General features: G+C 46.0%; 1 long non-coding RNA gene across 1 annotated transcript in view; it reads left to right on the top strand.

The window, feature by feature from the left end:
* Nucleotides 1–13,822, top strand: part of LOC108490995 — a 59,787-nt gene that overhangs the window by 21,005 nt on the left and 24,960 nt on the right. Inside the window, exon 2 of the long non-coding RNA XR_001872503.2 lies at nucleotides 5,928–6,069. This is a non-coding gene — a long non-coding RNA (uncharacterized LOC108490995). The remainder of the gene's footprint in view (nucleotides 1–5,927; nucleotides 6,070–13,822) is intronic.

Genomic DNA, 13,822 nt, shown 5'->3' with positions numbered 1-13,822 from the left:
TGATCTACAAGGAGGTGACTACCAGGTCAGCCAGGGCTACATACTGAGACCCTGTCCCAAACAAACAAACAAAACAACTTTTAAAAAATTAGTTCCTTGGGGCTGGAGAGATGGTTCAGCGGTTAAGAACACTGTTTTTGCAGAAGACCCGGGTTTCAATTCCCAGCATCTACATGGCAGCTAACAACTATCTGTAACTCCAGTTCCAGGGGATCCAACAGCCTCTTCTGTCCTCCTCGGGCATTGCATGACACAGCTGCACTTACCTACGTGAAGGTATAACACTCATACACATAAAATAAAAATAATAAAAAAATTTTAAAAATAAAAATTATAAAAAAATTAATTCCTTGAGAATTTAATGCAGTGTATTTTGGTCACATATACCCCTACACCTCTCTGCTCCCCTTGGATTCTAATTTTTCTCTCAGGACACCTGGCTAGCTCAGTTGGTAGAGCTAGGAGACTCTTAATTTTGCTCTCTAATAAAAGAAACTAGAGTTTGTTGGAGAAGTGACCGTTTCAGGAAATGCACATGATGAGTCTAGAGAATCTTCTAGTTCTAGGATGTTAGGTAAGTACTAGGGAAAGAAGAAGAAGGAGAAGGAGAAGGAGAAGAAAATGAAGAGGAGAAGGAGGAGGAGGAAGAGGAGGAAACGGAGGAGGAGAAAAGAATAACAGGAGTATATCAAAGGGACCCAGAAGTCAAGTGAAAGAGCTCCACTGGCTAAAAATGGACTCATTTGCTCAGTAAAATGAGTACAATTGTATTGAATTATTAGCCAAAGTATAAAATGAGTATCTTTGAGTCCATGGTTGCCTAAATAAATGACAGACTAAATAAACAAATGGGAGGGAAAATAGGAAATGCTGATGTAGAATAATTCCAAATGATTGATGTGAATACTCAAAGAGGATAACTTAAAAGTGACTGTGCACAGTGCCTTCCAGATAGCATGGCATGCAAAGCAGAGGAAAGACCTTTATCCTAGCAGAGAGAGAGGCCTGGCCTACCTCCGCCATGTGTCAGAGTTAACATCAACAGTGAAAGTCATGTTGCCAGCATGCACTGTTGATATGGAATAATGAAAGGAGCGCTTTACTTCCGTGGTCTTCCTTTTCAAACCTTAAGCCCAGCCTAACCATGAGGAAAGCATTAGACAAGTCTTAGCTGAGGGGTGTTCTATAGCACACCTCCAAACTGTCCAAACAAGGGAAGCCTGAAAAGCTGTCACAGCCAAGAAGACATGGCCACTAAAGGTAGACATTATCCTAGAATGGGGAAAGGACATTAGGTAAGGAAACTAAGGAGATTGAATGGAGAATGGTTTAGTGGTAGTGTTCAGAATATCACAAAGCAGATCATGATGAATCAATACTGGCTTATGGAATGTGGCAAATGTGCCTTGCCAATGCAAGGCAAAGATGAGAGGAGCATCTGGGTATGGGCTTTCTGTACCATCTTTGTGATTTTTCCCAGAAATGTACAACTATGCCCAAATAAACATTTTATACAGAAAATTCAAGGCCTTATGTTATTCCCAGCCTATGATTGAGACAGCTGGAAGAATGCTTTCATTCTTTATTGGGAGAATGCTTTGGGAAGGTTTCAGAAAGTACAAAGAAGGTTTTGGGAACTATTCAGGGTTAAGGAATCTAGCTATGGAGACAGGGTAGAGGAAGAAGGTCTGTACCTGAGGTGCCAGGGTACAATGGTGTCTTGATGCCCTTCCCTGCTCTGGGAGGGCTTCTGGAGGAGATGAGTGAGTAGGGAAATATTCTGACACTCCTTCCATCTAGAGGTGGGGTTCAAATTCCCTCCTGCAGAATCTGGGACATATGACTGCTTTGACCAATAAAGAGGGAAAAAGTGATGCTGTGGCCTGTGGGTGGACCTGGGATTTTAGAAACTGTCAGCTTCCACTTCCTGCCTTGTGGGATGCCTCACCCTTGGCACATGGCTTCCATGTTGAGAGGAAGCCCAAGCAATCTCCCACAGCTGGTGAAGAGGCCCACTGTGCAGAGACGAGGCCTCCAGCTCTCAGGCCTGGCTGTGCTCCCAGATGACTGCCGGTCCTGACTTGCTAACCATGTTAACCATCTTACAAGTGGATCCTCCCATCTGCAGATGGGCCACCCCAGCCACCATCTTGCAGAGTGAAACTAATCCTTTCCACTATACCCTGCTTGAATATAGATTCATGAGCTAAAATTGATGATAGATCAGGCTACTGAGTTTGCAGGTATGCGTCGTGGTAACCTGAACTTCTGATGCAAGGGTACAGAACTCCTTTGTGCTCAGGTATGGTGTGGTAGTTTGGTGAGGAGATTCTGGAGCCAAAACGCCTGGGTTCAAATCCTGAATCCACAACTTATCAACTTTGTGACTCTTAACAAGCTACCTAGTCTTTCTGTGCCTCAGTTAAATCATCTGTAAGATCCACAGAATAGTAGAGATACTGTAGAATTACTGGGAAAATGAAATGAAAATTACCTGGCATGTGCACAATTATTCTGCCAAGTCAGAGATGTAGGCTACTGGGGCCCTCCATCATATAAGATGATCTTGCCTGGCTCCCATGCCTTCCTGGACCATGAGTCATCATCCTTCCTGTGGTACCAAGTTCTCCCTGTGAGGCTGACCTTGTTAACTTCCATAACATTTTTTGGTTCCCTGGTCCCTCCCTGTACCCCTCTTGGTTCTGACTGCCTGTCTGGCTTCCTTTTGTCTGTGCAGTCAGAGAGTGAGAAAGAATGTCAGGTGTCCGTGGAGACCCTGCTGTGGGGGTGGGGTAGGCCTTTAGCTCATTAGCTACACTGGGAAACAGAAGCCTTCCCATCTATCTCCTGAGAAGACATGGATTTTGTTGATGAAATAAGAGTCCAGAGAGAATGGGGGCATAACAAGGGCAGGTCTGGCTGAAGGGCACAGGAGAGTTTTAACAAAGTCTAAGAAGTGCCCAATGACATGCGATGGTTCCTGAGAAAGCTCAGGTTTCATCTTAATTAGATTTAGCCAGAGAAAAATGAGCATTCTCTACAAGACTTTCCCACACATCTTTGTGCAGGTTCTGGGAACTCAAAAGGGCTTTGCATCTGGCTCTACCCCAAGACTCAGGTGTCACTGGCTCTAGGAGGCTACAGGAATACAGTAGCCTCTAAATTGAGCTTTTCAAATCAAAATGGGTGCTGGGGGTGGGGACTGAAGTTCTCCTGGGGTACAAGGACCTTTATGGTGTGTGTGTGGGGAGGGGGGTCCTGACCCCTGAGAGGTAGAGAGCAAGATGGTCTCCCAGACTCTAGCAGCTCCTTCCTGGGCCTGGAAGAATGGTCCATTGTGGAGAGCCACAGCCTCCGCCGCCATTACAAGATGGCGCCGGTATCCGGACCTTCTTAAAAGTAAACATCCTGCCACACCCATAAGGGGCGTGCACAAGAGCCTGCTTTCCCCCGCCTCCTCCCGTGGCGTGATCTCCAGCAACCAATCCACTTCTTATACATCATAAATGGGACCTTTGGGGCATATATAAGCAACAGCTCTCCCACTTCTCGGCGTCTTTGGTCTTCAGTCTTCAAATAAACTGCTGCAGAAGGATCCTGACTTGTCCTCCCGCGTCGTTCTTGCCGGCGAGACGGAAAGCGGTCGGGGACAGCTGGTGCCGAGACCCGACTGGTATTTCTCCTATGGATGGTCTGCAGACTCAGAACCCAAAATAAGCGAGACAAGGTGGTTATTGCGCATGCACTTGCAGCCCTGGAACATGGGGCTTCCACTGACGTGTGGTTGACTATGCTCAAGCAATAGATTGCTGACAAGACAGCTCTTGCACGCCCGGAACCTAGGTTCACTGCACTGGGCAGAGTGTCCAACACAGCACCCAAAGAGGGTTGTTGAATAAGGTATCGCACAGGGGGTCAGCAAGATGGTCTCCCAGACTCTAGCAGCTCCTTCCTGGGCCTGGAAGAATGGTCCATTCTTCATGCTAAGAACGTCATGTTGTTGGCCTTGACCTAGAGTGTAGGAATAGGATTTGGAACTGGAAAGCAGGGAGGACGGAGAGGGTTGGGGTACATGGCTACCTAACCAGGAAGTAGGAAAGGGCATGCCACTAAGGGAAGCTGGCTATAAAGAGAATGAGAGGCCACCTGACCCCAGGCTCCCATTTCTGGTTGTGTTCTGGAGCCTCTGAGTCAGTGTATGCTGGGGGTGCATATGGAGAGAACCCTGAATCTGAATTCATACTCTGCCATTGGTCATAGGGATGGTGGTAGGAAAATTCTGTCCCATCTGGGAGTTCCATTTATAAAACAGAAATAGTATTGCACATGTGTGCATGGCTCCACCCCCAAACATTTCCCACAAGATTATATATATATATATATATATGGCTTGGAAAGGTCTTTGCTCTGTCAGTGTGTCCTGTGAATCAGCCAGGAGTTCAGGAATTAGCAAATGAGGCTCTGTCCAAGCTGAGTGGATCTCAGACCCTTTCCTGTGGAGGAGGAGTCTTTGGAACCTCACAGTCAACCCAATGGCTCCCCACTCTGACTGGGTGTGTGAAAGAACCCTCAGAGCTTTATAAAAGAAACCCAGGGCTGGAGAGATGGCTTAGTGGTTAAGAGCACTGTCTACTCTTGGAGTGGACAGAGTGCAGTTCCCAGGACCCACATGGCCGCTAACAAGGGATACGTTCCAGGGGGATCTGATGTTCTTTTCTGACTCCTTGGGCATTATATGCACATGGGACACATACATACATTCAGGCAAAACCACTTATACACATAAGAGAAAGAAAGAAATAAAAATAAAAAGAAACCCATATTGGATCCCACTGGAGACTGATAGACTGTGGGTAAGGCCCAGAGTTGGGCTGCTTTTAAGGCCCAGGTACAGACAGGACTGAGGACCCTGGCCCCCAAGGCATGCCGGGGTGAGCAGACAGGGCTGAAGTAGGGAGGCACAAGGTAACCAGTTCCATAAGTGCCAGATGCAGTCAGATGCCTCTTTAGCTGGTATGGTCCCTGGCAAGACTCAGGGATATTCCTGCTTAAATGGAGGCTCCAGCTTTCTGTCTTGCTAGACTCTCGAGTACTCAGCCTTGGCTGCCTTTGGAGCAGCCAAGCAGTGAAGGTGCCCCCTGTAGGAAGGTCCCCCTCATAAGAAGTTCCCCCTTTAGGAAGGTTCCCCTTATAGGAAGGTCCCCCTCATAGGTCTTGTGTGCAGCTGGCAGGAGACCTGGAATCTGTCGGCAGCTTCATTGAGATGCTGCCCCAGCTCTGCCCTAGTTCAGGATTTCAGAGCTTTGGGGCCCCTGCCCAGGCCTTCCCCTGTTCCCTCTGTCACCTTGGAAACAGTACTTGGTTGCTGGGGGGCCCTGAGAGAATGATGGGCAGGAAGGGCCATGAGTGGGGAGCACTAGCAGAACCAAGGTCACCATGGGTGGGATGCAGAAGCCAGGGCCGGCCCACCCTGAAAGGGCCTGTCGAACACTCTCTGACTTAGAGGGATGTTTTTCTGTGTTTTCCCCACCTGGTTGAAGGTGCCTTTTTCTAACATGCACAACCATGTTAATATGTCTAAATGTTGCCTGGGTGCTTGAACTGACTTCTGGCAATTTGGGGGTTTGTTCTTAGCCCTCCTACCCTCACCCCATCCCCCACAGATGACTCTGACTTTGCCTACCTCCCAGATAAGGAAAGATACAGTCTTCACCTAGGCACCATGACAGCCTTGCTCCCTACCAAGCCCAGGAGGGAAGGAGGCAGGGGGTGGCTGCTTCAGTTCTCTGGGCCTTTCCCAAGCTGAGAATCCTAGTTATACCTCCCAAGGTCAGTGACTTACCTGTGGGAATATAAGTGAGCACCAACAGCATGCTTAGTTTTCCTGGCCTTTGAGATTACATGACACTGTGGATCCTTTGTTACAGCCAGTGTGAACTGAGGAGAGCAGGCTCAAGTGAATGACCCAAGTTCCAAGACCCCTGTGATTGCCTTGGGTTCAGGCTCAGCTTCTGGACTCTCTGGGCCTCCAAGGCAAGGATCTTCTCACCCTTCCCAGCTGGGTTGCAGGTGAGTGTGAAGGCTGGCATCTAGCTGGCCAACTGGAGGCTCCCACTCTGAGCTGAGTGATATAATTGCTGCTTTGGTGAACCTGCCATGTACCCTTAGCTGCATGGGAGAATTGCTGCCAAGGATTGTTATTGGCTTCTTTAGAGAAGGGCCCTGGCCCAGCAGCCTGGAGATTATTCCTTCCAAGCCCCTACTCCATATGTCCCTCTGCTCTGGGGCCCAGGGTGTCATCTAGGCCCTTTGCCTTCAGGTGGGTGGCTCTCAGCTCCCTGGGACAGGCTGAAGCTACAGGTCACAGCGTCCTAGCTGCCCTGCTCCTGAGAGCACTCCCCAATGAGCCACAGCCTCAGGGACTTCCGTCTCAATTCAGCTTCCAGGCCCCAGGCAAGAACCCTTAGATTTCTGGGGCGCCTGCACCAAAGGTGGGTCAAGGGTTAGGATGGGGGAGATGAAGCTGGTCAAGGCCAAGTCATACCTAGCTGAACTATCTCAGAGCAGATGAGGGAAGGAGGAGATGGCAGGAGCCCAAGCTGAGGCATCAGTATGGACAGGGGTTGGCTGGGGCAGGGACTGCTCAGCCTCCTCTTCTTTTCCCCCTGCCCTTCGCCCTGGCTCTGGTAGCCACAGTTGTTAGCAGTCTCATCTCACAGAACTGTCAGCTATAACCCCAGACTCACTTTTTCTCTACCTCCTTAGGTCACCCAGTGAGTTCCTCTACCAGACACCAAAGCCTGAGCTCTGCTTAGGCCCCTAGGCACTGCCCAGCTGCCCAGCCATTGCCTCGGTGCGTGTGTGCGTGTGTGCGTGTCTGTGTGTGTGTGTGTGTGTGTGTGTGTGTGTGTGTGTATGTTGGTGCTGGCGGAAGTCAGACACTTAAGAGGAAAGAACTTAAGGGACACTGTGTCTTGAGTCTTTCCCTGGTGTGCTGGGAGCACTGAGGCAACTGGCCTCCCACCCGCTAGCAGCTGGGTTGGGAAGTCAGGCAGGCAGACTTCCTGCCTCCTTCCTTCCGCTTTCGTGCTCGTAACTTCCTCCCTCTGGCCACTCTGCCCATGCCAACATGGGTTGAACAGTATCCAGCACAAAGGCAGGGGTACAATGGAGACATTTCTGGCACTTGTCACTGGTGGAGTGAGGACCCTGTCAAGACTTCTTGGAGTCCCTCACATCACTGTGTCAGATATTCTCTGCCTTGATCTCAAAGAGGAGAGAAACCCATTGATACTGAACCATTCTGACTCCTTCCCCCATAACCACCCCCAACCCCCAGCCTGCCTGAATATGACGGGGACATCCACATCCTCTGGACACTGGGGAGGGAAAAGTGAAAGAAGCTGGGGGTTGTTGCTAGGGGTCCATCTGAGAGAGCCAAAGTCTCAGAGGAAGAAGTGCTGGCTGTTCCTCTGATGCGCTGACATCCCTGTTTGTTGGACCTGCATCAGCATCCCTGGGCCAGTGCAGCTGCTCACTTGTGTGCCTAAGTCACACTTCTTGTGTCCAGCCTGTGGTGAGCCTTCAGGGGGTAGCGTGAGGCTGCCAGCACCAGTGGACACTCTGGTCATGGCTGCGCTGATAAACTTGATGTCAGCTAGAAGGAAGGTGGCCCTGTGACCCCAGCAGCCTGGCTCTGAGTACTGCAGCCACTGTGCGTTATTGTACAGAACCCGTACCTGCCATTCACTCCCTTCTAGGAAAGTCAGGGAACTCGGGGCTTCGGGGACAGGGCAGAACATGTTTAAACAAGAGTGACTTTGGGATTTGGGAAAACCTCCTGCCACAGGCACAGGTCAGTAGCAAGTGAGGAGCTGATACCAGTTTTCTGGGGGCAGCTTAGCAATGTGTGATGATATACATACCTTCTGACACAGCAGTCTGCTTCTGGGAATTGAAATAATAGTGAGTTCATACAAGGTGTGTGTATGAGGATGTTTATCTCAGTCTTGTTTAGAGCTGATACCACTCTATGGGAGACTGGAACATTCACACAATGGAGAACTTGTATGCCATTCACACCGTAGTGGAATTATCAATAAAGCTGCCAAGAACATTCTGGCACAGTTCCTTTGGCTGACATAGGCATGCCTTTCTTTTGGATGTAGATGAAATTGCTGGGTTCAAAGGATTGTGTATGTTCATTTTGGGTTGATGCTGCAAAGTGATGATTGCTCCATTGGATGCACCCACGCCCAGCTAATGAGAACATTAGTTGCTCCAATGTCTTTGCCAACACTTAGCATTGTCAGCCTGTTTCATTTCAACTCTTCTAGTGAATGGGTAAAGGAATTGCATTGTGGCTTTAATCTGCATTTCTAAATATATGCCAACAAGCAAATGGCTAAATGAATTACGTCTACTTATAAGTTGGAAATCTATACAGCAATAAAAAAAAAAGAATGAAGCACTGGTTCACTCAAAAACATGGATAAACCTTAAAAAAACAACAATGGAAACCATGCAAAAAAGTATGTACTGCAGAATCCCTTTTATATAAATTTCAAGCCAGAGAAAGCTAATCTAAGGGAGTGGTACTCAGAACAGTTAGCTGTGGGGATGGGGAGATACTGGCGAGGAAGAGAACTGGGAGGTGGGAGGGCTTGCTGGTGTATTGAAATTGCTCAAGACCTTGAGCTAGGTAGTGGCAAATAAATATATACTTATTAAATTTTTATCAAGCTTAGTAGATTTACTGTACATAACAGGCCTTCTTAACTTTTTCTACTCATGGTCCCATATCACCCAAGAAAAAATATTATTTATTTATTTTTATTTTATGTGTGTGTTTTGCCTGCATGACCCATGTTGTGCAATGCCTGCGGAGGCCAGAAGAGGGCGTCAGATCACTCGAAACTGGAGTTACGAACTGAGGTTAGCTGCCATGTAGATGCTGGGAACTGAACCTAGGTCCTCTGCAGGAGCAGCCAGTACTCTTAAGCACTGAGTCATCGCTCCAGCCTCAAAAAATAATTCAGTTATATATTCACATATATGTGAATATACATATTTATGAATCTATATTTGTGAATACATATGTGAATATATATATATATATATTTTTTTTTGAGATAGGTTCTCATTGTGTAACCCTGGCTGGCCTTAGATCAGGCTGACTTTAAACTCACAGAGATCCTCCTGCCTCTGCCTCCTGAAAGCTAGAATTAAAAGCATGTGCTACCATGCCTGTCCTTACCTGAGAAAAGTTTACATGCCCTTGGGTATATAAGCATATAAATTATGTATGCAAATCAAACATTTAGTGATAATAAATCATGTTTAATTTATAACAATTCTTTGGCATGCATATAATTTTACCATTTATTAAAGAGAGAAAAGGAAATCTGTATACTGAGATGGATGTGCTTAATTATTTTTACATAAAGAATAAAACCTTGGCTGAATATTTGATACTGCAGGACAGAGAGTATCTTCAGTGTTTTTCAGGATTGATTGATGTTTTGATTTCTTTCATCAATGCTGAAGAACACCACTTCACATAAATATGTAATACAAAATAGCAGAAATATGTTTAGGACCATTTCAGAAATTGTTGGTAATTGTGGCCTAAATACCAAAGCCAAAATTCATTGAACAAATTATAAGTTAATTTAAAAAATTATTTTTATCATGCCTATGAGTGTTCTACCTGCATGTATGTAAATGCATCAGTGTTGTACAATGCCTGAAGAGGCCAGAAGAGGGCATCAGATCCCCTGGAGCTGGAGTTAAGGACAGTTGTTAGTCATCATGTGGGTGTTGGGAACTGAACCTGGGTCCTCCGTAAGAGTGGCTAGTGCTCTTAACCACTGAGCCATCTCTCCAGCCCCACTGAACGATTTTTAAAAATAAAACTCATGTCAGCAAATCAAGCAGCAAGTTTTAAAATCAACCATCTAACATAATACAACTCAGAGATATGCTAATTTGAGACAGCTGAAGAATGATGATAAGAAAATATTAAAAGTCTGTTTTTCATAATTAAACCATTATGTCTCTGTAAGGGCAGAAAACCTGTATGTACAGCAGAAACACTGCAATTCATAACATACAATATGACTCTGAGCAGAGGCATTTTGGGTAGCATTCATTGGCTTTTTGTGGTACAATGGCATGCTCAATGCAAAGTTGTGTATGTTCAGAACCAAGGCTGCAGTGAAGTCCCAATATGCAACACGGGCAGGTACTGCCAGAAACAACTTGGCTTCATTACATGTTTGATACTGAATTAATTTTTCGTTGATGCACATTCAAAAACCTTTTCAGCTCTTCCTACCAAGTAGGAGCAAAATTTTTCTCAATTCCCACATTCAGTAACATGACTTTATATGGGGTTGTCACCCATAGTTTAAGAAGCTGTGGTAGATATCTTATATTGATAAAGAAAAACTGAAATGTTTACCAAAAAGGGGGAAAGTGATGTAGGTCTATGATTTACATAGGATTAAGTTAAAAGTACTTACATGTAAAAGGTAAATTACAAATGTCTATTAACATGGAGGGCTTCCTTCATGATCTCTTGTCTGATCAAAGTCTACTGCTTCTCATTTTAAGCTAACATAAATATGGAGTTTCACTGAATGATAGATTTGAAGGGTATTGAAACCACTGCACAGAGCTGAGAAACTCTGTGATGCACGGATGAGGAAACCAATAGCTGTCAGTACCACAGGGCTAATAAAATGTTGTGTATCTCATCTCGAGGGTTAGGACAAGGCAGGAGAATCTGTAAATTATATAAAATGGAAACAATACATGTTAGACTACTCAATATGGAAAAGAAAAAATGAGGAGCAAATATTTTCCAGGTTGAGTATTGACCATGTGGATAGTCTCACATAGATTCTGTCATTAGAAAGAGAAGTAAAAAGAAAACAGGATGATCCTGGCTGAAAAGGACCTCTACACCTAGGGTGTTGAGTGAGCTGGCCATTAAGATCCCTTCCAACTCTGATTCAAAAAGTCAGAGCTAGGGGAAGCAGCTCGGCAGTAGCACTTGCCCCCCCAAGGTCCCAGGCCCCAGGCGACAGGTTTGATCACCAGCATGACCATAAAAGGAATGACAGATGTCAAATGATAGAAAACAATGTTATACCCAGAGTTATGTTGGGGAGAAGCTAAGGTTAGAGTTCTACACGCTAGCAATGAGCAAGCTTATACAGAGCAACAAACAAGGGTATGGCTGACTTTTAGCAAAAATAGCAGTTGTGCTTTCTCCATTCCTGCAAGAACACGAAGTGACTTTTTAGCTCCTCCCATCAAGAAGGAACATATATTTTTCTACCCCTTGAATCTTAGTTAATGTATATCTGTCACTGTAGCACTCCGTCACTCCAGCACTGCAATGGAGGCAGGAGGATCGCATCAGGCTTCATACTAAGGTTCTATATCAGCTGGGCATGATGCATGCCTTTAATCCCAGCACTTAGGAGGCAGAGGCAGGTGGATCTCTGTGCGTTCAAGGCCAGCCTGGTCTACATAGTGAGTTCTAGGCCAGCTGGGGCTATAGGGAGACCCTGTCTCAAAAAGACCAAAAAGATTAAAAAAAAAAAAAATCCTGTATCAAAAGTGGCCCCATGGGCTGGCGAGATGACTCAGTGGTCAAGAGCCTGTTCTTGTAAAGGACCTGGGTTCAGTTCCGAACACCCACATGGCAGATAACAATTGTCTTTAAATACAGTTCCAGGGGACCCGCCCAACACCCACTTCTGACTTCCATGGGCACTGTATGCACATGATGCACTTATATACATGTAGGCAAAACACTCGTGCACATAAAATAAGAATAAAATTTTAAAAATGACCCATGACTTGCTTTAGACATTAGCAAATGTGAAGAAAACAGACTAGAAAAGAGCCTCCACACTGCCCTGACCTTCCCTTTTGTTCTTGTGAATGCTGCCATGTGAACAGCCCTGATTAGCTTGTTGCGAGTCCCTGTCACTTACATTACCTGCTCAGAGAACCAAACAACAGGCAGTTCCAAACACCAGACCCACAAGAGCAACTGTCTGAACCCAATAGCTTCCTACTGACCCACTCCTGTAGCTGAGTGAGCCTGGGTGAGACCGTTACAGAACCATCTGCTGAACCCAGCTCACATTGCCAACCCACAGACTCATGAGCTGTTGAATCCTTGTTCTGAATCATTAAGTTTGGAGGTGGGTAGGCTGTAAGTTAGAAAAGCTAATATACCGGAAAGGCATTTTCTTTTCTGAACATAAAAGATCATAGAAATGTGTTTCAAAAATTCTGGAGGCAAGAAATGACTTACTTAATCATGATATATTTAAAAATCAAGATAGTCTTAGCCTTGGACAGGAACAGACAGATTACTGGAAATATGAAAGTGAGACTCCCAGGAACAATGGTGATCCCTCATGCTGCTGTGCCAGGTGCATTCCACAGTTATCTCATTAGATGAACCCATGTATTAGCTCTTGGATGAATCACTGTAACCAGCCCCAGGGTCTGGTTCTAAGACAGAGATTGGAAGTCCTGATGGGATGGCTCACTCAAGCTAGTGCTTGAAGAGGTGGGGACAGGAAGTGGCTCTGAAAGCCACAATGGAGGGAAGGCACATTCTACCTGTGCCCCAGCTTCCCAGAATCAGGAACATCTCCCTGCCTCCTCAGCCTCCATCTCCTTCATTCACCGTGATAATTAATATTGATTACTAAGTTGACAGGCTCTAGAATCACCTAGGAGACAAACCTCTGGGCATGTCTGTGAAGGAATTTATAGATTGGGGTTATTTGGAATGTGAAGATCCACCCTAAATGTGGGCAGCTATATTCATTCCATGGTCCAGGGTCCCAGACTGAATAAAACGGAGGGAATGAGTATTCATCTCTCTCTGCTTCCTGACCATGGACACAATGTGACCAGCTACCTCCTGCTTCTGCCCCATGTCTTCCCTACCATGATGGATGGTACCCTCAAACTACAGGGTATTTTGTCACAGCAATGGGAAAAGAAACTAATATACACCTTACCTGTCCTCTCTGAAGTAAATGTCTTTTGCTTGATCTTGTGCAGGTAGCCATGACTTCTCCATCCTCTTTTTTTGAGACAGGGTCTTTCTGTAGCCCCAACTGGCCTGGAACTGGCTATATAGACCAGGCTGGCCTTGAACTATATAGATCTGCCTGCCTCTGCCTCCTGAGTGCTGGGATTAAAGGCGTTTGCAGTCAGAGGCTCCCCACGTTGTAAGCCCTCACACCCCCTATTACTCTTTTGCACAGTTCCAAGGTTGAAAGGACTTTGGAGCTGCCCCTTTGCATAGAGACCAGGAAGCAGTGAAGTCAAGTGACTGGCCCAAGCTCCCTGGCTTGGGCTAAGCTGAGACCTTGATGACCTAGACGTCTTCAGGTCTGATGCAACATTTTTCAATCACATGAGAGCATCTCCGGGCTGCTTGGAAATAGGCTTGGATGAGCTATGGACTGAAAAGATAAAGAAAAAAAAAATCATTTTCCAGTGCTGGAGTTCAAACCCAGGGCTTCCCATGTGTTAGGCAGGTACTCTACCAATGAGCTATGTCCCCAGTCCTACGTCAGTTCCTAAAGACAAAGCTATGAAGATGAGGAAAATTCCACTGTTGTATGTCTGAGTTTGAGCAGCGATGAGAACACCAGGGCTTGAGCATCTTCCCACTGTGAAGACTATGCTGGTCCTGTTCTGCTATGTATTACTGCATATTTCTTTCTTATCACCTGAAACAATCTGGTGGTGGCTTTGTCCACTTTGTTTGGTAGAGGTG

Source organism: Nannospalax galili, unplaced genomic scaffold, assembly GCF_000622305.1.
Source record: "Nannospalax galili isolate Female #2095 unplaced genomic scaffold, S.galili_v1.0 scaffold257, whole genome shotgun sequence".
In the NCBI taxonomy this organism is placed as follows: domain Eukaryota; kingdom Metazoa; phylum Chordata; class Mammalia; order Rodentia; family Spalacidae; genus Nannospalax; species Nannospalax galili.
Note: the sequence above shows the minus strand (reverse complement) of the source record. Positions and strands in the feature narration are given on the sequence as shown.